We start from the raw sequence: 20,315 nt of genomic DNA, 5'->3' as shown, positions 1-20,315 counted from the left end.
CACACACGACACAGTAAAGTGCCATTCATATAAAACTCACATTAAACTTTCATATCAAGGTGGGGGCCACAAAATATCGTCAGGAGTTTGAGACCCATGGTGTATCGACTATAGATCAGATATATACAAGAAGTATTAATATTTCTGGGTAAGTGAGAGTTAAACAATGACGTGTACTAAGTTTGACCCACAGGGGGCGTCTCTTAATTTCAGATGGGATCAAAATCTGAGTGTCTTTGTCTGGCTCAAAGTAAAATACTAATACGAATACCACCTCCCCCAGCCTAAACGCGATATTCATTTTCGCAATATAAAAAACACCAACCCTGCCATCTTGCTCTCTGACCTACAACACTACAACCATTCTCTTCGCTGCCTCCTGGATATTCATGCCCCTCTCAAAACAAGAACTGTGTCTTTCTCCCGCACTGCCCCCTGGTTCACCAATGAACTGGGCAAGATGAAGGCTGCTGGCCGTGCCATTGAGAGGCGTGTCCAATCATCTGGCCTGGTGGTACACAAGCTGGCCTACAAAACTCACCAGAAAGCCTATGCAGCAGCCCTGAAAGAAGCCCGGTCCATCTATTACTCCAACATCATCAATAACAGTCCAGGAAATTCAAAACAGCTCTTTTCCACCATAAACCATCTCCTTAATCCCAAAACCAAACTATAATATAAATATAGAACCCACAGCAGAACACTGCAACAGGTTCCTTGCATTTTTCAAAGACAACTTTGCTACAGTCACTCAGTCCGAAGTTGAGGGTTTCATCAAAAAAATGAAGCCTTCCACCTCCCCCCTGGACCCCATCCCCACAACACTCATCAAATCAAACCTGTCTGTCATAAGCCCTCTTATCACACAAATAATAAACCAGTCGTTAAACTCCGGCCATGTCCCGCCCTCACTCAGAACTGCCGTTATCAAGCCTCTTCTAAAGAAACCCAGCCTCGACCCAGAATCTCTCTCCAACTACCGGCCCATTTCCCATCTTCCATTCCTGTCCAAGGTGCTTGAAAAAGCTGTTGCCGCACAGCTACAGGAACATCTACAACGTCATTCACTCTTTGAAATATTCCAATCTGGTTTCCGCACTGCCCACAGTACAGAGACAGCATTGTTAACCAATGACCTTCTTATCTCTGCCGATTCTGGATCCCCCTCCCTGCTCATCCTCCTCCACCTTTCAGCGGCTTTTGACACTGTCGACCACCACATCCTCCTAAGCCCACATTGGTCTCCATCACTCCACACTGGACTGGTTCACCTCTTACCTCACTGACAGGACAGAGTATGTCAGCCTGGGATCTGCCAGGTCCTGTTACCTGTGGTGTCCCCCAAAGATCTGTCCTAGGACCCATCCTCTTCATACTGTACATGCTGCCACTGGGTCGTGTCTTCAGCCAACACGGAATCTCATTTCTCTGCTATGCCGATGACACTCAGTTATACCTCCGTACTCACCCAAACCAACCTTCTACCTCGGTCCTCTCATCATCACCTACTCAAGCCCTCTCCAACTGCCTGGAGGAGATTAGGGCGTGGATGAGTCACAACTTCCTTCAGTTAAACAGCTCCAAAACCGAAGCCATACAAATTGGCACCCCTCATCAGGTCCAGTCATCACCCATAATAACCACCATCTCCTTCTCCGGTCAAGTCATACCCCTCTCTACCTCAGTTACCAACCTCAGTGTGAAGCTGGACCCACAACTTACCTTTGTAAACCACATCAAACATCTGTTCAAAACCTGCTTTTTCCATGTAAAGAACATCTCTAAACTCCGCCCTTTCCTCACTTTCTCTGATGCTGAAAAACTCGTCCACGCCCTAATCTCCTCTAGGCTTGATTACTGTAACAGCCTGCTCATCGGTTTACCCAACAAACACCTCCAGAAACTTCAATTCATTCAGAACTGTGCTGCCCGAACTCTGATGAAAACCCACAAATACGACCACATCACCCCCAATCTACAGAACCTACACTGGCTTCCCATAACCTCAAGAATCAAATACAAGATCGCCCTCATCACCCACCTTTGCATCTACAGCAACGCCCCACAATACCTCAAAGACCTCCTCACCTCTCACTCCTCCACCCGTAACCTCCAGTATAAACCTCCTCCATCACCATGGAGACGGAGCCTTCTGCTCCGCTGCCCCCCACATCTGGAACTCTCCCTGAACATCTACGTCAACCCCAGTCTGTGGACACTTTTAAAAAAGGGCTTAAAACTTTTTTGTTCAGGGAGGCATTTTTAGATTGTCCCTAGATGTTTTTATTATTGTCTCTGCACCTTAATCTCTTAATAATGTACTGTGTCTTTTTTTTTTAATCTACTGCTGATTTTAATGTGTCTGAGTTTTCTCATAGTCTTTTGTCTATTTTGTTTCTGGTTTCTGTAGCACTTTGAGATTTCTTTATGAAAAGTGCTTTGCAAATAAAATGTATTATTATTATTATTATTATTATTATTATTATTATTATTATTATTAACACAGTGGAACAAGAAACACATGATTTCATTATTTCTTTGTCTCCTACAGATGTTGAGCTGATATCTACCAGCAGTGGACTCTGTGCTGAGTTGATGTTGTTGATCAGTGGAGTCTGATGGAGGCAGAAGGCTCTCCAACGTTTTCATAGTGCACCGTACCTTCATCTTCATCTTCATCATTACGCTGCTGGGAGAAACAAAAACAACACACTTGAGATTCTGCATGAAAAACAAATATTACACTGAAAAAAAGTCACAATTTGTCGTTTAAACTCACAATGTTTTCTTCCATCTGTGCTCTGTTCCCTGAAAAGACAAAATAAAAGAGTCAACTTTTAGCTTCCACCATAAAAATCCAAGTGAATTCAAACTTCCTGTTTTTAAAAGTGTCTTCTGTGAACGTTGTCACCTTTAGTTCTTGTCCACATGTTGACTGCAACAACAGTTATGATGAGAGCTGCTAAACCCAGCAGCACATAGATGATCCTCCACCAGCCTGGAGAGAGAAGTTAGAAATGTTACATATAGTCGCAGGTTTCATCATCATCACACATTTGTTTGCGTCTTCTTGTGCACTCCGTATCTCTGAAAGTGCCAAAAGTGCTTTTTTCCCCATATGTAGTGCTGTTCTTTATTATTGTTGATTGTGATTTAATTGTTTTGCATCATCACCCTATAGCATGTCGATTTTGATCAAAATCGGTCAAATTTTAAAATGCCTAAAACTGCTTAATATGGGTCATTTATAGTCTGTTGATACATATTAGAGCATAATATGACAAGAAATGACAGAAAAACACCATATTTTGGGATGTCCAAAAATGACCCCCACCCCAAAAAATTTACACTATAGTCAACATTTTTTTGTAACATTTTCAAATGCCCCAGTACTCTCAAATTAGTCTCATTATAGTCTGTTGATACACGAAGTTGGGTGGCTTTTCCAGAAATGACAGAAAAACACAATATTTTGAAAAATATACAACAAAATACAGTTATCAAATAAAGTCTACACAAAAACGAATGAAAAAGGACGTGATATTAAAACCTTAGTTGCAAACACATATTTAGTGTAATTATCCACATCAGGGCAGCAGTGGTCACAACTTGTTTTTATTAGTTTTAATCTTTTAACTTCATGCACATTGCATCAAGCAAAAACTACATTAAATGCATCCAGCATATTTGAATAAAATAAAGCAAATCTCTCTCCTGTTAACTAATGTTTTCTGCTTGCTAGGTGCTTGCTAGGTGCTTGCTAGCTGCTTGCTAGCTGCTTGCTAGGTGCTTGCTTGGTGCTTGCTAGGTGCTTGCTAGCTGCTTGCTAGGTGCTTGCTTGGTGCTTGCTAGGTGCTTGCTAGGTGCTTGATAGTTGCTTGATAGCTGATTGCTAGGTGCTTGCTAGGTGCTTCCTAGCTGCTTGCTAGGTGCTTGCTAGGTGCTTGCTAGCTGCTTGCTAGCTACTTGCTAGCTACTTGCTAGGTGCTTGCTTGGTGCTTGCTAGGTGCTTGCTAGGTTTTTCCTAGGTGCTTCCTAGGTGCTTGCTTGGTGCTTGCTAGGTACTTGCTAGCTGCTTCCTAGGTGCTTGCTAGCTGCTTGCTGGGTGCTTGCTAGGTGATTGTTAGGTGCTTGCTAGTTTCTTGATAGCTGCTTGATAGCTGCTTGCTTGGTGCTTGCTTGGTGCTTGCTAGGTGCTTGCTATGTGATTGCTAGGTATTTGCTAGCTGCTTGCTAGGTGCTTGCTTGGTGCTTGCTAGCTGCTTGTTAGGTACTTGCTAGTTACTTGCTAGCTGCTTGCTAGGTGCTTGCTAGGTGCTTGCTTGCTGCTTGCTAGGTGCTTGCTGATTGCTTGATCGCTGCTTGCTTGGTGCTTGCTAGGTGCTTGCTAGCTTCTTGCTATGTACTTGCTAGCTGCTTGCTAGGTGGTCACTGGGTGCTTGCTTCGTGCTTGCTAGCTGCTTGCTAGGTGCTTGCTGGTTGCTTGATCGCTGCTTGCTAGCTGCTTGCTAGGTGCTTGCTAGCTGCTTGCTAGGTGCTTGCTAGGTGCTTGCTAGCTTCTTGCTAGCTGCTTGCTAGGTACTTGCTGGTTGCTTGATTGCTGCTTGCTTGGTGCTTGCTAGGTGCTTGCTAGCTTCTTGCTATGTACTTGCTAGCTGCTCACTGGGTGCTTGCTTCGTGCTTGCTAGCTGCTTGCTAGGTGCTTGCTGGTTGCTTGATCGCTGCTTGCTAGGTGCTTGCTAGCTGCTTGCTAGGTGCTTGCTAGCTTCTTGCTAGCTGCTTGCTAGGTACTTGCTGGTTGCTTGATCGCTGCTTGCTTGGTGCTTGCTAGGTGCTTGCTAGCTGCTTGCTATGTGCTTGATCGCTGCTTGCTTGGTGCTTGCTAGGTGCTTGCTAGCTGCTTGCTATGTACTTGCTAGCTGTTTGCTAGCTGCTTGCTAGCTGCTTGCTAGCTGCTTGCTAGGTGCTCGCTCAGATTTAAGGTGGAATTTTTCGCTGTAGATAAAAGTTTTCTTCCCACGTAGAGTGTACAGTGGACGCTAATGCTTTTGTCACTTTTTACCAGGTCAAACTCCAAGTAATACACTGCAAAAACCAACTGACAAAAATAATAAATAAATAACTAGAATTAAGCAAATACATGCTCGAAACAAGTCAAATTATCTGCCAGCGCAGTAAGTAAATTTGTCTGCCCATCACTGATCATGAACAAAACAATATGAAAGAAATGCAACAATGATCCACATCAGTTTGAAGTGAGTTGAAGCAGCTCATCATATTCTCACCTGGTTTCTCTCCTGAGGACTGAGGAGGGCTGAAGGGGAACACATGCACTCTACTGTAAAAATCTGTCACTTCACATTTCAATGAGTCGTTCTTTGACTTCTGATTGAAGTCAGATGTTGTAAATGTCGCTCTGGCTGAACAGTGAGCCTGTGATGTATTTTTGTCTGTGACATCATTTCCCTCATGCAGCCACTTCACTGAGTGGAAACAGAAACGAGGTACAGTCACAGAACACAACAAGCTGACTGTATCAGTGTTCTCCTGTTCAGTGACTGGTGAAGATGGAGATATTGTGAGAGAAAGACAACAAGAGTAAAATTTACTTCATCACTGTAATCAGAATTATTGGAAAATTTCATTATTTTGTTTCAACAAGACAGTTAAACTTTATGAGTTAAATACTCACTGCTGACAACAGAGAGGTAAACACCATCATCATCTTGTCCTGATCTGATCTGTCTGCAGGTGTAATAACCACCATCCTCCACTGTGACATTCTTTACAACCAGAGAACATTGTTCTGTAACACTCAGTCTGTCTGATTTAGTTCCAGCATCTTTGTGAATCTGTCCACCATCAAACAGTGTGACCTTCTTCATTGAAACACTGAACTTCCACGTAACACTGTCACACTTATCCTGATCATGTCGCACAAAGCGACAAGGCAAAGTAGCTTCATCTCCAACTCTGACAGTGACATGGGAAGATTGCCAAGCTTCTGTTGAAAAAATATGAAAAATAAACTAAAATAGGAATCTGTCTGTTATGTTCATCAGTAGTGTGATGATAGTTTGAGATAAGTTTGTGTTTCTTTGGTTTCAAGGCTAATGTAGCTGTATAGCACCATTCATACACATTAAAAACATTAAACAGACATTAAAAGCATCAGAAGCAGCACTGTGTCTCATCTTTGGCTCCAAGAGTTCACTAAACTCACCACGTTACTAACTAAACTTGTGTTCTTACCTGTGAAGCTGAACAGCAGCATCACAAATGAAGACATTATAATCCATCTGAATTCAGCCATCGTGCTTCTCTCTTGGTGTCTCGCTCTCAACTGTCAAAGTCTCTGACCAGCTGCTTCTTAAAATGAACACAGAACACGTTAACAGTAAATGACGTCTTGGTCATCAAAAGAGGAATTGTAATGTCTGAAGATCATTTCTTGGTTCCTCATTTTATCTTTGCACTAATTTATTTATGTTTTCTAAGAAAGGGGAAGTATTCTGGTGAGAATGTGTCTAACAGCAGAGCTCTGCAGGTTTTACCCTCTAATGCTGACCAGATAAACATCACAAACACAAACTACACTAACAAGGATCTGACAGAATGATTCAAGCATGATGAAAAGCAACATGGAACATAGTTTGGTCTCGTTTGTCAGCCTACATGTACAAAGATTGATATTACTTAATTGGAAACAAAAGGCAGCCACAACTAATTCAAATCTTATTACAGATGTTATGAGACATTTAGAGCTGGAGAAAATCTGATTCTTGCTGAAAAATCAGGAAACAAACTATAAAATTAGGCAACGATTTATTGATTATTTTAACCAGAACACATAGTCTGAGGGCAAGTTATGGAAGTGCTCTTAATAGAAGGAAAAAACTTGTATTTTATTTATTTTTTTATTTTTTATCCCTGTCTCTGTTCATTCATTTATTTTTATTTTTTTCATTTTTATTTTTTCTTCCTGTCTCTGTCCATTTTATTTCATTTTATTATTTTATTTATGTATTTTATCCATGTCTCTGTTCATTTCTTATTATTTTTTATTTTATTTTATTTATTTATTTTTATTCCTCTCTCTGTTAATTTATTTTAATTTTTTCATTTAATTTTTTATTTTATCCCTGTCTCTGTTTATTTTTATTATTTTTTTATTTTATTTTATTATTTTTTTCCTGTCTCTGTTTATCTTCATTTTATTTTTATTTATTTATTTTTTATTCCTGTCTCTGTTTATTTTTTTATTTTTTTATTTTATTTATTTATTTTTATTTTATTTATTTATTTTTATTTTATTTATGTATTTTATCCCTGTCTCTGTTTATTTTTATATTTTTATATTTTATTTTATTTTTTTATTTTATTCCTGTCTGTTTATTTTATTTTTTAAATTTTATTTTATTTATGTATTTTTATTCCTGTCTCTACTTATTTATTTATTTTTTCGTTTGTTTGTTTTTTAATTATGAAGAGAGTATACATGTTTGGATAGATATATATGGGTATAATCATTTTTTTACTATTTCATCTCCTACAACACTTTACTTTTCATTTTGAGATACATAAGTTAATACAACTTAAATGACCTTTTAGTGTAGACGTGTACTTGTAAATGCGTCTGTTGTCTGTAGTGATTGATATGTTTTATGTTCAAAATGAGGAAAATCAATGAAAACAGTTGAAGAAAAAAAAAAGTTAAAGGCTTTTTTGGTTGAACAGGACGGTCGGAGGAGACAGGCACTGCCAAGGAGGAGACAGCTGCAGACAGAGGAGACGCCATCTTTGATCTCTTCAGAAACCTACGGGTGACTTCACACACAATGTGTTTATATCCAAGAGTGTGTGACGTCAACACTTGAGGGTTTTTCATCTGGAGTCTTTTATTGATGTGTGAGAATAACATGGAGTCATATTACAGCTGCAATAAACAGGTCAAGTAAATGTTAGAATCACCTTTATTTATTAGAGTCGCTCCGTCAGCAAACAGAGAACATGTGAAATATTAATTATTATTCCTGCTGCTGATTATTCTCAGTGTTCACATCAATCTGAAGATGTTTTTTTTGCAACATCTTGTAAAAGTTTTCCAGGTTGAAGGAAAACAACAAAAGTCCAAACAAGTCTGCGTTGTAAAAACACTAATTGGTCTAAAAGTTTTGTTTTATATATTTACTGTCTGTGTGTTTCTGTGTGTGTGTGTGTGTGAGGCCTGTATATGCAGCTGGTTCAGAGCTCTATGCTGACTATAAACTGACATACTGACTACTAAAAATGACACAAAAAAGACACAAAATGACTAAGAAATGACAAAAAAAGACTAAAAAGAGACACAAAATGACCAAAGAAAGACACAAAATCAACAAAAAAATATGACTCTGTCTCCCAGTGTCTCCTAGTCCCTGACTTTGTCTCGTGTCTCACGTCTCTCTGGGATCCGAGTCATAAATCCAGTCTGAGCATCAGGACCTGCAGTCTGACCGCAGCTGCCGAGTCTTTGTGTTTTTATCGCGAAGTCGTCACATCGAGTCGTCACGGCGACGAGTTAATGGCTCGAACGAACGAGTCTGTTTTTGTTAAATATAGAATAATATTTAAATGCGACGGAGCTGCAGGTGTTTGTGTTCAGACAGCAGACTGATGTTGTCCTCCTCAAGGTGACTCACACACACACACACACACACACACACACACACACACACACAGACACACACACTCACACACACACACACACACACTACACACACACACACACACACACACACACACACATACACACGCCTGCTGCTGCTGCAGACACAAAGGTGTGTGATCTGATTAGAATTATGATAGCGACAGACACACACACACACACACACACTGTGTTTCCGCCTCAGTACACACAAACACAATGATTTGAATTTGAAATATGATTTGAATTATGATGTGCGCTGTCTCTTATTCTCTGACACACAGAGGTGGAGATTGATTTGCATTAGAAGAATATGCTGCAAACACACACACACACACACACACACACACACACACACACACAGATACGAGTGAAGATAAATCACAGCGATTATTCAGACACAAAAGATTAAATTATGTCTTGAATTATGATAAAAATAATGCTCTCTCTCTCTTTTTGTTTCTTTGTTAAGCTCTATAACACACACACACACACACACACACACACACATGAATCACCAGAGAACACTATGCAGAGAGAAGTGTTTATTAGTTTCATGGCTGTGATATTAAAATGAATCCTGTGGAGGAGCAGGAGGAGGAGGAGGAGGAGGAGGAGAAAATAGTCTGGTTTTCACACTAATGGGTTAAAAGGTGTCGGCTCAACCAACTATATGTGCATACGGTTGTTATCATAGCAATAACTGCCTCTGTTTTATGAGCTTTGATACCAAAACTATGTGGTTAAGTTTGTGAAAAAGAAACTACATGGTTAGGTTTACTAAAACCTAACCATGTTTTGGAATATATAGATTAAAAGTTGCTTGCTCCACCTACTATACGTGCAGACTGTTGTTATCATACAGACGTGGTTTCATTAGGTTTGATACCACAACTATGTGGTTAAGTTTGGGAAAAAGAAACTATGTGGTTAGGTTAAGTAAAAATAGAGTGGGGGTTCTGGGTTTTCGCACATATGTATTAAAAGTTCCACATACTGTACGTGCAGATGGTTGTTATCACAGAAATAAATGTTCAGACATGGTTTTATTGGGTAAGGATGAAAACTATCGTACATTGTTAGGGTTAGTAAAAAAAAAAGGATCCTGGTTTTGGAACATATGAATTAAAAGTTGTCTGCTCCACCTACTATATGTGCAGACGGTTGTTATCATAGAAATAAATGTCTCTGTTTTATTAGGTTTGATACCAAAACTATGTGGTTAAGTTTGTTAAAAAGAAACTACATGGTTAGGTTTATTAAAAACGGGGGGTAAAAATCCTGGTTTTGGCACATGTGGATTAAAAGTTGCCTGCTCCACCTACTATACGTGCAGATGGTTGTTATCACAGCAATAAATGGCCAGTTTGATACCAAAACTACATGGTTATGTTCAGAAAAAGAAACTATACAAGTCAGTACGAAAAAAATTATCCTGGTTTTTGAACATATGTATTAGAAAGTGTCTGCTCAAGACATGGTTTCATTTGGTTAGGCATGAAAACTATATTAGGTGGTTAAGTTTAGTAAAAAATAAAATAGTCTGGTTTTCACATTAATGGATTAAAAGGTGTCTGCTCAACCAACTATATGTGCAGATGGTTGTTATCATAGCAATAACTGTCTCTGTTTTATGAGGTTTGATACCGAAACTATGTGGTTAAGTTTGGGAAAAAGAAACTATGTGGTTAGGTTTAGTAAAAATAGAGTGGGGGTTCTGGGTTTTCGCACATATGTATTAAAAGTTCCACCTACTGTACGTGCAGATGGTTGTTATCACAGAAATAAATGCTCAGACATGGTTTTACTGGGTAAGGCATGAAAACTATAGTACATGTTTAGGGTTAGTAAAAAAAGGATCCTGGTTTTGGAATATATGAATTAAAAGTTTTCTGCTCCACCAACTACATGTGCAGACGGTTGTTATAAGAGAAATAAATGTCTGGTCACAGTTTTATTGGGTTAGGCAGCAAAACTATGTGGTTATAAATTCAGGAAAAAGAAACTACGTGCTTAGATTTAGGCAAAAAAAATACTACACTCAACCTACTATATGTTCAGACGGTTGTTATCACAGCAATAAATGTCCAGTTAGATACCAAAACCACATGGCTAAGTTCAGAAAAAGGAACAATATGGCTAGTTTTACAAAAAATGTTTTTGAACATATCTGCTCTACCTGCTACATGTGCAGACGGTTGTTATCGTAGAAATAAATGGCTCATCACAGTTTTATTAGGTCAGTTTGGGAAAAAGAAACTACATGGTTTGATTTACTAAAATGTGGATTAAAAGTTGTCTGCTCCACCAACTATATGTGCAGACGGTTGTTATGTTGTTTTGTTTGATGTTTTTGTATGTTTTCGTATGTTTTTTGTATGTTTTTTGTATGTTTTTGGATATTTTTGTATGTTTTTTATGTTTTTGGATATTTTTGGATGTTTTGTATGTTTTTTGTATGTTTTTTGATGTTTTGTATGTTTTTATATGTTTTTTTATGTTTTGTATGTTTTTTGGATATATTTGATGTGTTTGTATTTCTTTTGTGTTTTTTTGTATGTTTTTTGTATGTTCTTGTATGTTTTTTGTATGTTTTTTGGGGTGTTTTGGGATTTTTTTTAGACAAATTTATTAGGTTTGATACCAAAACTTCATGGTTCACTTCAGAAAAAGAAACTATACGGCTTAGTACAAATAAAAATGATCCTGGTTTTTGAACATATGGGTTAGAAAGTGCCTGCTCCAGAGAGGAGATGAGAGAAGGAGGAGAAGGAGGAGGAGGAGGAGGAGGAGGAGGAGGAGGTGTGATCTGATTAGTCGTGTGAATATTTGATGTCTGCAGATTAGAGTCGCTCCGTCAGCAAACAGAGAACATGTGAAATATTAATTATTATTCCTGCTGCTGATTATTCTCAGTGTTCACATCTTTCTGAAGACGTTTTCCTGCAACATCTTGTAAAAGTTTTCCAGGTTGAAGGAAAACAACAAAAGTCCAAACATGTCTACATTGTAAAAACACTAATTGGTCCAAAAGTTTTGTTTTATATATTTACTCTGTGTGTGTTTCTGTGTGTGTGTGTGTGTGTGTGTGTGTGTGTGTGTGTGTGTGATATCACTCAGACTGACGACTTAAAGCCCTAGAAGTGGATGTGTGAAATGAAAAGGCTCATACATTTATTTATTTCATGCATTTCATCCTGAGCTGCTGCTGCTGGTTAATATGTGAGCCGGATATATAAACGTGTTTATATGTATTTATGTGTATTTATGTGTATATTTATCTGTGTGTCGGCGCTGTAATCTGCTGTTTACATCTGCAGCAGGTCACTGCAGAGCAGGAGGAGAAAAGAAACAGACAATAAATATGTGGAAACATAACAACACAATATTTTGAATAGTTGTTGAGACATTCCAGTGAGACCAAAGTCAACAGACTTCAGTTAATATTTATCAGTTCTGGTAAACTTCTGACAGTCAGCAATTAAGTGTCCAAAACTTCCTTTTTGAAAGTCTTCCTAGGCTCTCAGTCGATCTGCAGCACATTCTGCAGATAGAACCTGTGGAACCCTTTGATTAAAACATGCAAAAACATACAAAAACATACAAAAACATACAAAAATACAAAAAACATATAAAAAACATCCAACAACATCAAAAAACATACAAAAAACATACAAAAACAAACAAAAACATACAAAAAACAAACAAAAACATACAAAACATAGAAAAAACATGCAAAAACATACAAAAACATACAAAAAAACATACAAAAAATATCCAAAAACATACAAAAACATACAAAAATACAAAAAACATATAAAAAACATCCAACAACATCAAAAAACATACAAAAAACATACAAAAACAAACAAAAACATACAAAAAACAAACAAAAACATACAAAAAACATACAAAAACATAAAAAACATACAAAAAACATGCAAAAACATACAAAAACATACAAAAAAACTTACAAAAAATATCCAAAAACATACAAAAAACATCCTAAAACATACAAAAAACATAAAAAAACATGAAAAAAACATGAAAAAAATATCCAAAAACATACAAAAAACATGCAAGAACATACAAAAACCATACAAAAAAAATCCAAACACATACAAAAGTCATACAAAAACATATAAAAACACACAAAAAACATCCGTCTGCACATATAGTAGGTTGAGTGCAGTATTTTTTTGCCTAAAAGTCAGCATGTAGTTCCTTTTTCCTGAATTCATAACCAAATAGTTTTGCTGTCTAACCTAATAAAACTGTGAGCAGACGTTTATTTCCATGATAACAACCGTCTGTAGTAGGTGGAGCAGACAACTTTTAGTCCATATGTGGCAAAAACAGGACCTTTTCTTTTTTTTACTAAACTTAACCACATACATACATTTTCATGCCGAACCCATTGAAACCAAGTCTGAGCATTTATTGCTGTGACAACAACCGTCTGCACAAATATGAAGGTGGAACAAGTCATATTGTTCCCTTTTTTTAACTGAACCTCGTAGTTTTGATATTTATTGGCCATTTGTTGTTGTGATAACAACTGTCTGCACATGTTGTAGGTGGATTATGACTCAAACCTGGTACACATTACAGTCATATCAGAAGATTATCATCAAATAATAACAAAACAATTTCACTAACAGACAGAAAATTACCAGAAAAAGGACACAAAATGACAAAAAAAACACAAAATGAACAAAAAAAAACACACAAAAAGATAAAAAATGACCAAATAAAGACAAAAAATTACAAAAAAGACACGGAATGACCAAAAAAAGACACAAAATTACAAAAAAGGCACAAAATTACCAGAAAAAGATACAAAAAAACAAAGGAGACCCAAAATGACCAAAAAAGACACAAAATTCGAGAAAAGGACACAAAATAACAAAAAAAGACACAACATTACATAAAAGACACAAAATTACCAGAAAAGAAAACAAAATTACAAAAAGACACAATATGACCAAAAAGACACACAACGTTTAAATAAAGACACAAAACAGCCAAAAAAAAGACACAAAACAACTAAATAAAGACACAAAACGACCAAAAAAGCCCCGGCAGCTGATTTTGGAACATTATGACGAATCATTAATTGTTTCTGAACCCAGAAAGTTTCTAATTTCATCGTGTTATAACACGCAACCATGTATTATAATAACAACTCCACCTTCTAGCAGGTACACAAGGTTGTTATAAGCCCATTGAACATCTGCAGAAACACTAAATATTTCTTATATTTCTTCACAGAAATAGATAAAATGAGACTCATAATGAATCTGCTGCCCCAGTGCATGCTGGGATGGCTCCAACACGTCATCAGCCAATCACATGAACACTGTTAATGGTCCCTTCAAAATAAGAGCGTCAGGATTATTTTCGGCTGATAGCGGAGAGGACAAGAGACGATGCAGTCATCAGTTTAATCAGAATACAGGATTATTTCCCCAGACACCTCCACTCCTCATAGCCTCTAATTTGTTGTTTCTCATAAACAGAGAGAGGAGGAGGAGGAGGAGGAGGAGGAGGAGGAGGAGGAGGAGGAGGAGGTGCTCTAGTCCAGGAGGAGTTGGTTTTTAATCCCAGCGCTGCGTCTGAAGCGTCTCCTTCTCTTTCCTTTTTCCACTTTGTTCTAATTATCCTGCAGAGGAACAAACTCAATTTGTTGGCCGGAAATTTAATTGAAGTTTCCACGTGGAAATGATTTTACAGCCACAGAGGAAACTAGTGAGAGAGGAGAGGAGGCTGCTGGTTATTACTGGGACACATATTTATATTATTACTAGACGTCACAGAGGAGTTATCGCTACGTGTTCAAAGCACATTATTGTCATTTTTATTAGATTATTACATGAAAGTAAAGCATCTTTTACATTTTGTACAAAGAATTAACTTTTAGTTTGCATACAGAATATTTTTCATGAGCTAAAAAGGAGAAAGGATTTTTAGAAATATTTTTTTAGGATAAGTTTTAATATATATATTTTTTATTATTACCTTTACATACAAGAGATGAAGCTCAAAGTGCTTAACAATTAAAAATATAAAATAACAATGAAACACAAGTAAAGACAAGATGATAAAATACAACATATATATATATTTTTTTTTTTAATTTAATTTTTTTTTTTAATTATTTTAGGAAAATTGTGTTCATAAGGAAAAAAACAAATAAATAATTATTTATTGAAAATAATATATATATATATATTTAAATAAAACTTAAAAGGAAAAACATTTTTAATTATTATTACATAATTAAAAAATAATATATGTGTATATATACTTTAATACAATTTTATTGTTTAAGAAAAAAACTAAATTTAATTAATTAAATTAATTTGATTGCAGGAAATAAGGTAAAAACTAAAAAACTAAAATATTAAAATACATAAACACAATGCAATAAAACAGAATGAAAATAAAAAAGAATAAAGTAAATCCAAATTTATTTTTTTTTTTTTGCCAGATGTCCACTTAAACTTGATTAAAAGCCAGGGAGAAAAAGAACAAAAAAAACTAAATAAAAAAAAAAATTTAGGAACATTATATAGAGTGGACCTTAAATTAAATTAAATTAAATTAATAAAGAGAAAAAGCAAAAAAAAAAACAACAACATTAATTTGATGAAAAGAAAAAAATGAAAATAATATCTCATCAGCAATTAAGCAGTTTTATTAGATTTTCATCAAATGATAGAAAAGAATATATTTTTATAAATATAATATATAATATTCTATAATATATATATATATATATTGTATTTAAATTTGAATGTATTTTATTATATATATATATATATAATAAAATACATTCAAATTTAAATACAATTTTTTGCCAGATGTCCACTTAAATTTGATGAAAAGCCAGGGAGAAAAAGTATTAAAAATAAAAAAACAAAATAAAATAAAACATTTAGAGTGGATCTTAAATTAGATTGTATTAATTAAAAGTAGAAAAAGCAAGAACAAAGACATTCATTTGAAGAAAACAAAAAATAAAATAAAATATCTCATGTTAACTTTCTTGAGGAAACAGCTCCAGCAGTGCTGTTGAAGGATTATTAATAATTAAATATAATAATTAAAACACTAAATTCAACACAGTGTCTTTAAATCAGAGAGGGGGCGGGTCCCGGCGGGTCCCGCCCTCTGATTGGCTGCGGGGGGTCTGTATGATAATGAGGAGGGCGTGGCCAGCAGCGGAGCCGCGGCGCCGCGGAGCGACGCCTCATTGTGCCGTTAGACTCCCGCCGCTCCGTCTGCACGAGCCGCCGCGCGCTGGATCTAATACCGGGAGCGGCTCGGAGCCGGTACAGCTGCAGGGGGGTCCCCCCGGTCCTCCCGGTCCTCCTGGTCCCGGTCTAGTCCCGCTCCGGGTCTCTGTCTCTGTTGGAAATATCTGCTGTGGATTTATTGTTGCTGCGGAGCTGCGGACACACAAGGTGAGTCCTGCAGGAAACCCCGCGGCTCGGGCTGAGTGTGTGTGTGTGTGTGTGTGTCTGTGTGTGTGTGTGTGTGTGTGTGTGTGTTTGTGTGTGTGTGTGTGGAGGTTTTTTTTTTTTTTTAAAGATGTGTGTCTGATGCGCGAGTCTTTTTTGGGCGCGCGTGCGTGTTTGGCAGCTTTGATTGATGGCTGTCAATCAGCAACAACAAACAGTGTGTGTGTGTGTGTGTGTGTGTGTGTGTGTGTGTGTGTGTGTGTGCTTCATTAACTCCAGTCACCTTCCTCCGTCAGACTCTCTGCAGCCGGATGCTTCAACTTGAGCTGCTGACGGACAGATCCGGGTCTGAGAGGACTTAAAGGGGGTCTGCAGGATTTATAAGGGGGTCTACAGACTGAAAGGGGGTCTGCAGGTCCCATGAGGGTCTGAAAGGACTTAAAAGGGGTCTGCAGGTCCCATGAGGGTCTGCAAGACTGTTGGGGATATGCAGACTGATGAGGGTCTGCAGGACTAAGAGGAGATCTGCGCACTGATAAGAGAGTCTGTAGGACTCATGAGGGTCTGCAGGATTTATAATAAGGGGGTCTACAGACTGAAAGGGGGTCTGTAGGACACATTAGGGTCTGTTAGACTGACATGGGGTCTGCAGGACTGAAAGGGGGTCTGCAGGACTCATGAGGGTCTGCAGGATTCATAAGGGGGTCTACAGACTGAAAGGGAGTCTGTAGGACACATCTATTTGGGTCTGCAGGACTTAAAGGGGGTCTGCAGGACCAATGGGGATATGCAGACTGATGAGGGGTCTGCAGGATTTAAAGGGGGTCTTCAGTTCTGAGGCTGCCCCCCATCAGTTCTTCTTTTCTTTGTGTTTTCTTCACATTTCTTTTGTAAAATGATGATTTTTTTAACCTCCGGAGCTTCAGTGAAGAGGATGTTTATTTCTGGAGGGAGTTCTGGTCCAGGTCCAGGTCCTGGTCCTGATCCAGGTCCTGCTCCTGATCCAGGTCTCTGGTCTGTGTGACAGCTGGTGGGCTCTGAGGATCTTTTGTTCATCATTTGACTCGTCTGTTGAGATTTCTGATTGTTTCTGATTTCTCTGTTTTGTGCTTAAAATGGGAGGAAAAAAAAGGTCCAGAAGAGTCCGTCTCCAGGTTTAGAACCTGAACAGGGTCTGATTCCTGTCTGCAGAGAATCCTGATTAGAGAAGATTTAAGGCCTCAGATCCTGATCAGAACCAGGACTGGTCCAGATCCAGAGAACGAGTCCGGTTCATTTGCAAAAACACACATTTCTCTTCTGATTTCTTTTCCTAAACAGTTTTTTTTTCATTCTGTGTTTCTGTTGGATTCTGTTGTTGTTTTTAAAATAATCATGTTTTCATGATGTTAACGGCTGATTGTTGAATCGGTCTGTGTTCTTGTTGGTTCTGGTTCTTCTGTGGGTTCTCCTGCTGGTTTTGGATCCTGGATGATCCGAGTGGAGCTGATGTGAAACAGACAGATTCTGATCTGGATCAAACAGTTTCTGGTGTCGAGGTTTCTAACGTTTCAGATCAGAACTTCAGAACGTCAAAAAACTGAAGAAACGGGAAAGAAAAGAGTGAAAACTGTAAAACTAGATCCTGGAAATGTTCTTTAGTTTGACTCTAAGTCCTGAGACCAGACAAGACCCTGATCGGACCCTGATATCAGACCCTGATGGGACCCGGATCTCAGGGTTCGATAAGGACCCTAATCTCAGACCCTAATTGGACCCTGATATCAGACCCTGATTGGACCCTGATATCAGACCCTGATTGGACCCTGATATCAGACCCTGATTGGACCCTGATATCAGACCCTGATTAGACCCTAATTAGACCCTGATCAGAGCCTGATATCAGACCCTAATTGGACCCTAATTGGACCCTGATTGGACCCTGATCAGACCTTAATTGGACCCTGATATCAGGCCCTGATGGGACCCTGATTAGACCCTAGTAGGACCCTGATTAGACCCTGATATCAGACTCTGAACGGACCCTGATATCAGACCTTAATTGGACCCTGATCTCAGACCCTGAACAAGACCCTGATAGGACCCTAAAAGGACCCTAATCGGACCCTGAAATCAGACTCTGAACAAGACCCTGATAGGACCCAGATCTCAGACCCTAATTGGACCATGATTGGACCCCGATTGGACCCTAATAGGACCCTGATCAGAGCCTAATCTCAGACCCAAATCAGACCCTGATAGGACCCTGATATCAGACCCTTATCAGACCCTGATCAGAGCCTAATCTCAGACCCAAATCAGACCCTCAAGGGACCCTGATGGGACCCTGTTTAGACCCTGATGGGACCCTCAAGGGACCCTGATGCGGCGTCTCCTCAGTAAACACCCTAAGTGGTCCTGATTGGTTCTGGTTCAGGAGGTTCTGCTGGGTTCTACCAGTGGATCCGTCTGAAGGTCAGATCCTGTTTTTATTCTCGCCGCCGTTCCGCCAATTAACCGCCAATTATGAGTCGGATATTGAATTATTAATGTCAACAGTGAAGCTGCTGGCTGCAGCGTGACTCACCGCTCATATATTTATATATTTATAGATTCTACATGTTAATAATGGAGCGTTCCATGTGGAAAATAGGTTTTACAGTGTGTACGACCAGCTTTTAGAGCCGCACATAAACCTTTATGAGCTGATGGTTCCAGGTTAAAACATAAAAACATAAAAACTCTGCTGCTGGAATCATAAAACGCTGCCATGCAGCGAAACGCTTCAACACCAGACACGGAGCCAGAAATCATCATAAACCGTTTATTAAATGTTTTCATTCACCCAGAACTCATTTAGTTTATAAACTGTCCACAAAGTGCTGAATTAAATAGGAAAAACTGACAATATTTGGAGTTTTTAGCACAAAAAATGCATTATTTGAGCTGTAAAATCAGAACTGTTTGACTCAAACTGCAGTTATTTCTCATATTATAATATTTAATAAAATGGCATAACAAAGAGAATATTTAAACACAAACTATGTGATGTGAGTTTCTTGTTTCAGCAGTTCTTCTTCTCGTCATGATGACATTTATAAACTTTAACATTTTTATCATGATGATGATTTCGCAGGAATATAGATTCATTAAACCCTCTGATCACTTTAATATACGACCCTTTAAGACCATTAAGGACAAAAATGTCCACTTCCGAAAAAAAATTATAAAAACTTTACAGATAAATATTTTTTTCTACTTTTTTTTTTTGCATAAACCTCTTTAAACCCACAACAAAGCACAAAACTACCAAATGTTTAAACATTTTTGGCATTTTAACCCTTTAAATACCAGTTTGATTGCATGATGTCATGTTTTTTTCTGAAAAAAATGATTCATTGAAAAAAATTGTTTCATATAGATATATATCTTGAAATGTCCCCGTTGTGGGACTAATAAAAGAAATCTTATAATATAATATAATATAATGTATATGTATATATTTATTTTTATTAAAATATATAATATTTATATATATATTTAAATAATATATTTATGTACTTTAATACAAATTTGTTGTTTAAGAAAAAAACTAAATTAATGAAATTAATTTGAATTAAACAAAAAATGACTTGCTCTGGCAGACGAGTCGTGTTTTATTTGCTCTGGCGGACGAGTCGTGTTTTATTTGCTCTGGCTGACGAGTCGTGTTTTATTTGCTCTGGCAGACGAGTCGTGTTTTATTTGCTCTGGCGGACGAGTCGTGTTTTATTTGCTCTGGCTGACGAGTCGTGTTTTATTTGCTCTGGCGGACGAGTCGTGTTTTATTTGCTCTGGCGGACGAGTCGTGTTTTATTTGCTCTGGCAGACGAGTCGTGTTTTATTTGCTCTGGCTGACGAGTCGTGTTTTATTTGCTCTGGCGGACGAGTCGTGTTTTATTTGCTCTGGCGGACGAGTCGTGTTTTATTTGCTCTGGCGGATGAGTCGTGTTTTATTTGCTCTCTCTCCGGTTCAGACTGATCTCCAGACTTCCGCCCAGCTCAAAACTACCAAATGTTTAATAAAGATTTTGAGGATTTTAACCCTTTAAATGCCGGTTTATTTACACGATGTCACTATTTTTCAAAGGAAAAACACACACACAAAATATATTCATAATTCAGCATTATGTGACAGTTCGAGCATG

General features: G+C 37.9%; 1 protein-coding gene across 1 annotated transcript in view; it reads left to right on the top strand.

Annotated features, from left to right (window-relative positions):
- The first annotated feature begins 15,640 nt into the window (after positions 1-15,640).
- The window catches only part of LOC131984327 (semaphorin-6D-like), a 117,731-nt gene continuing 113,056 nt past the window's right edge, over positions 15,641-20,315 (top strand). The window contains exon 1 of the mRNA XM_059349186.1: positions 15,641-16,152. The gene's annotated coding sequence lies outside the window, so the exon portion shown is untranslated. The remainder of the gene's footprint in view (positions 16,153-20,315) is intronic.

Source organism: Centropristis striata, chromosome 14, assembly GCF_030273125.1.
Source record: "Centropristis striata isolate RG_2023a ecotype Rhode Island chromosome 14, C.striata_1.0, whole genome shotgun sequence".
Lineage (NCBI taxonomy): Eukaryota > Metazoa > Chordata > Actinopteri > Perciformes > Serranidae > Centropristis > Centropristis striata.
Note: the sequence above shows the minus strand (reverse complement) of the source record. Positions and strands in the feature narration are given on the sequence as shown.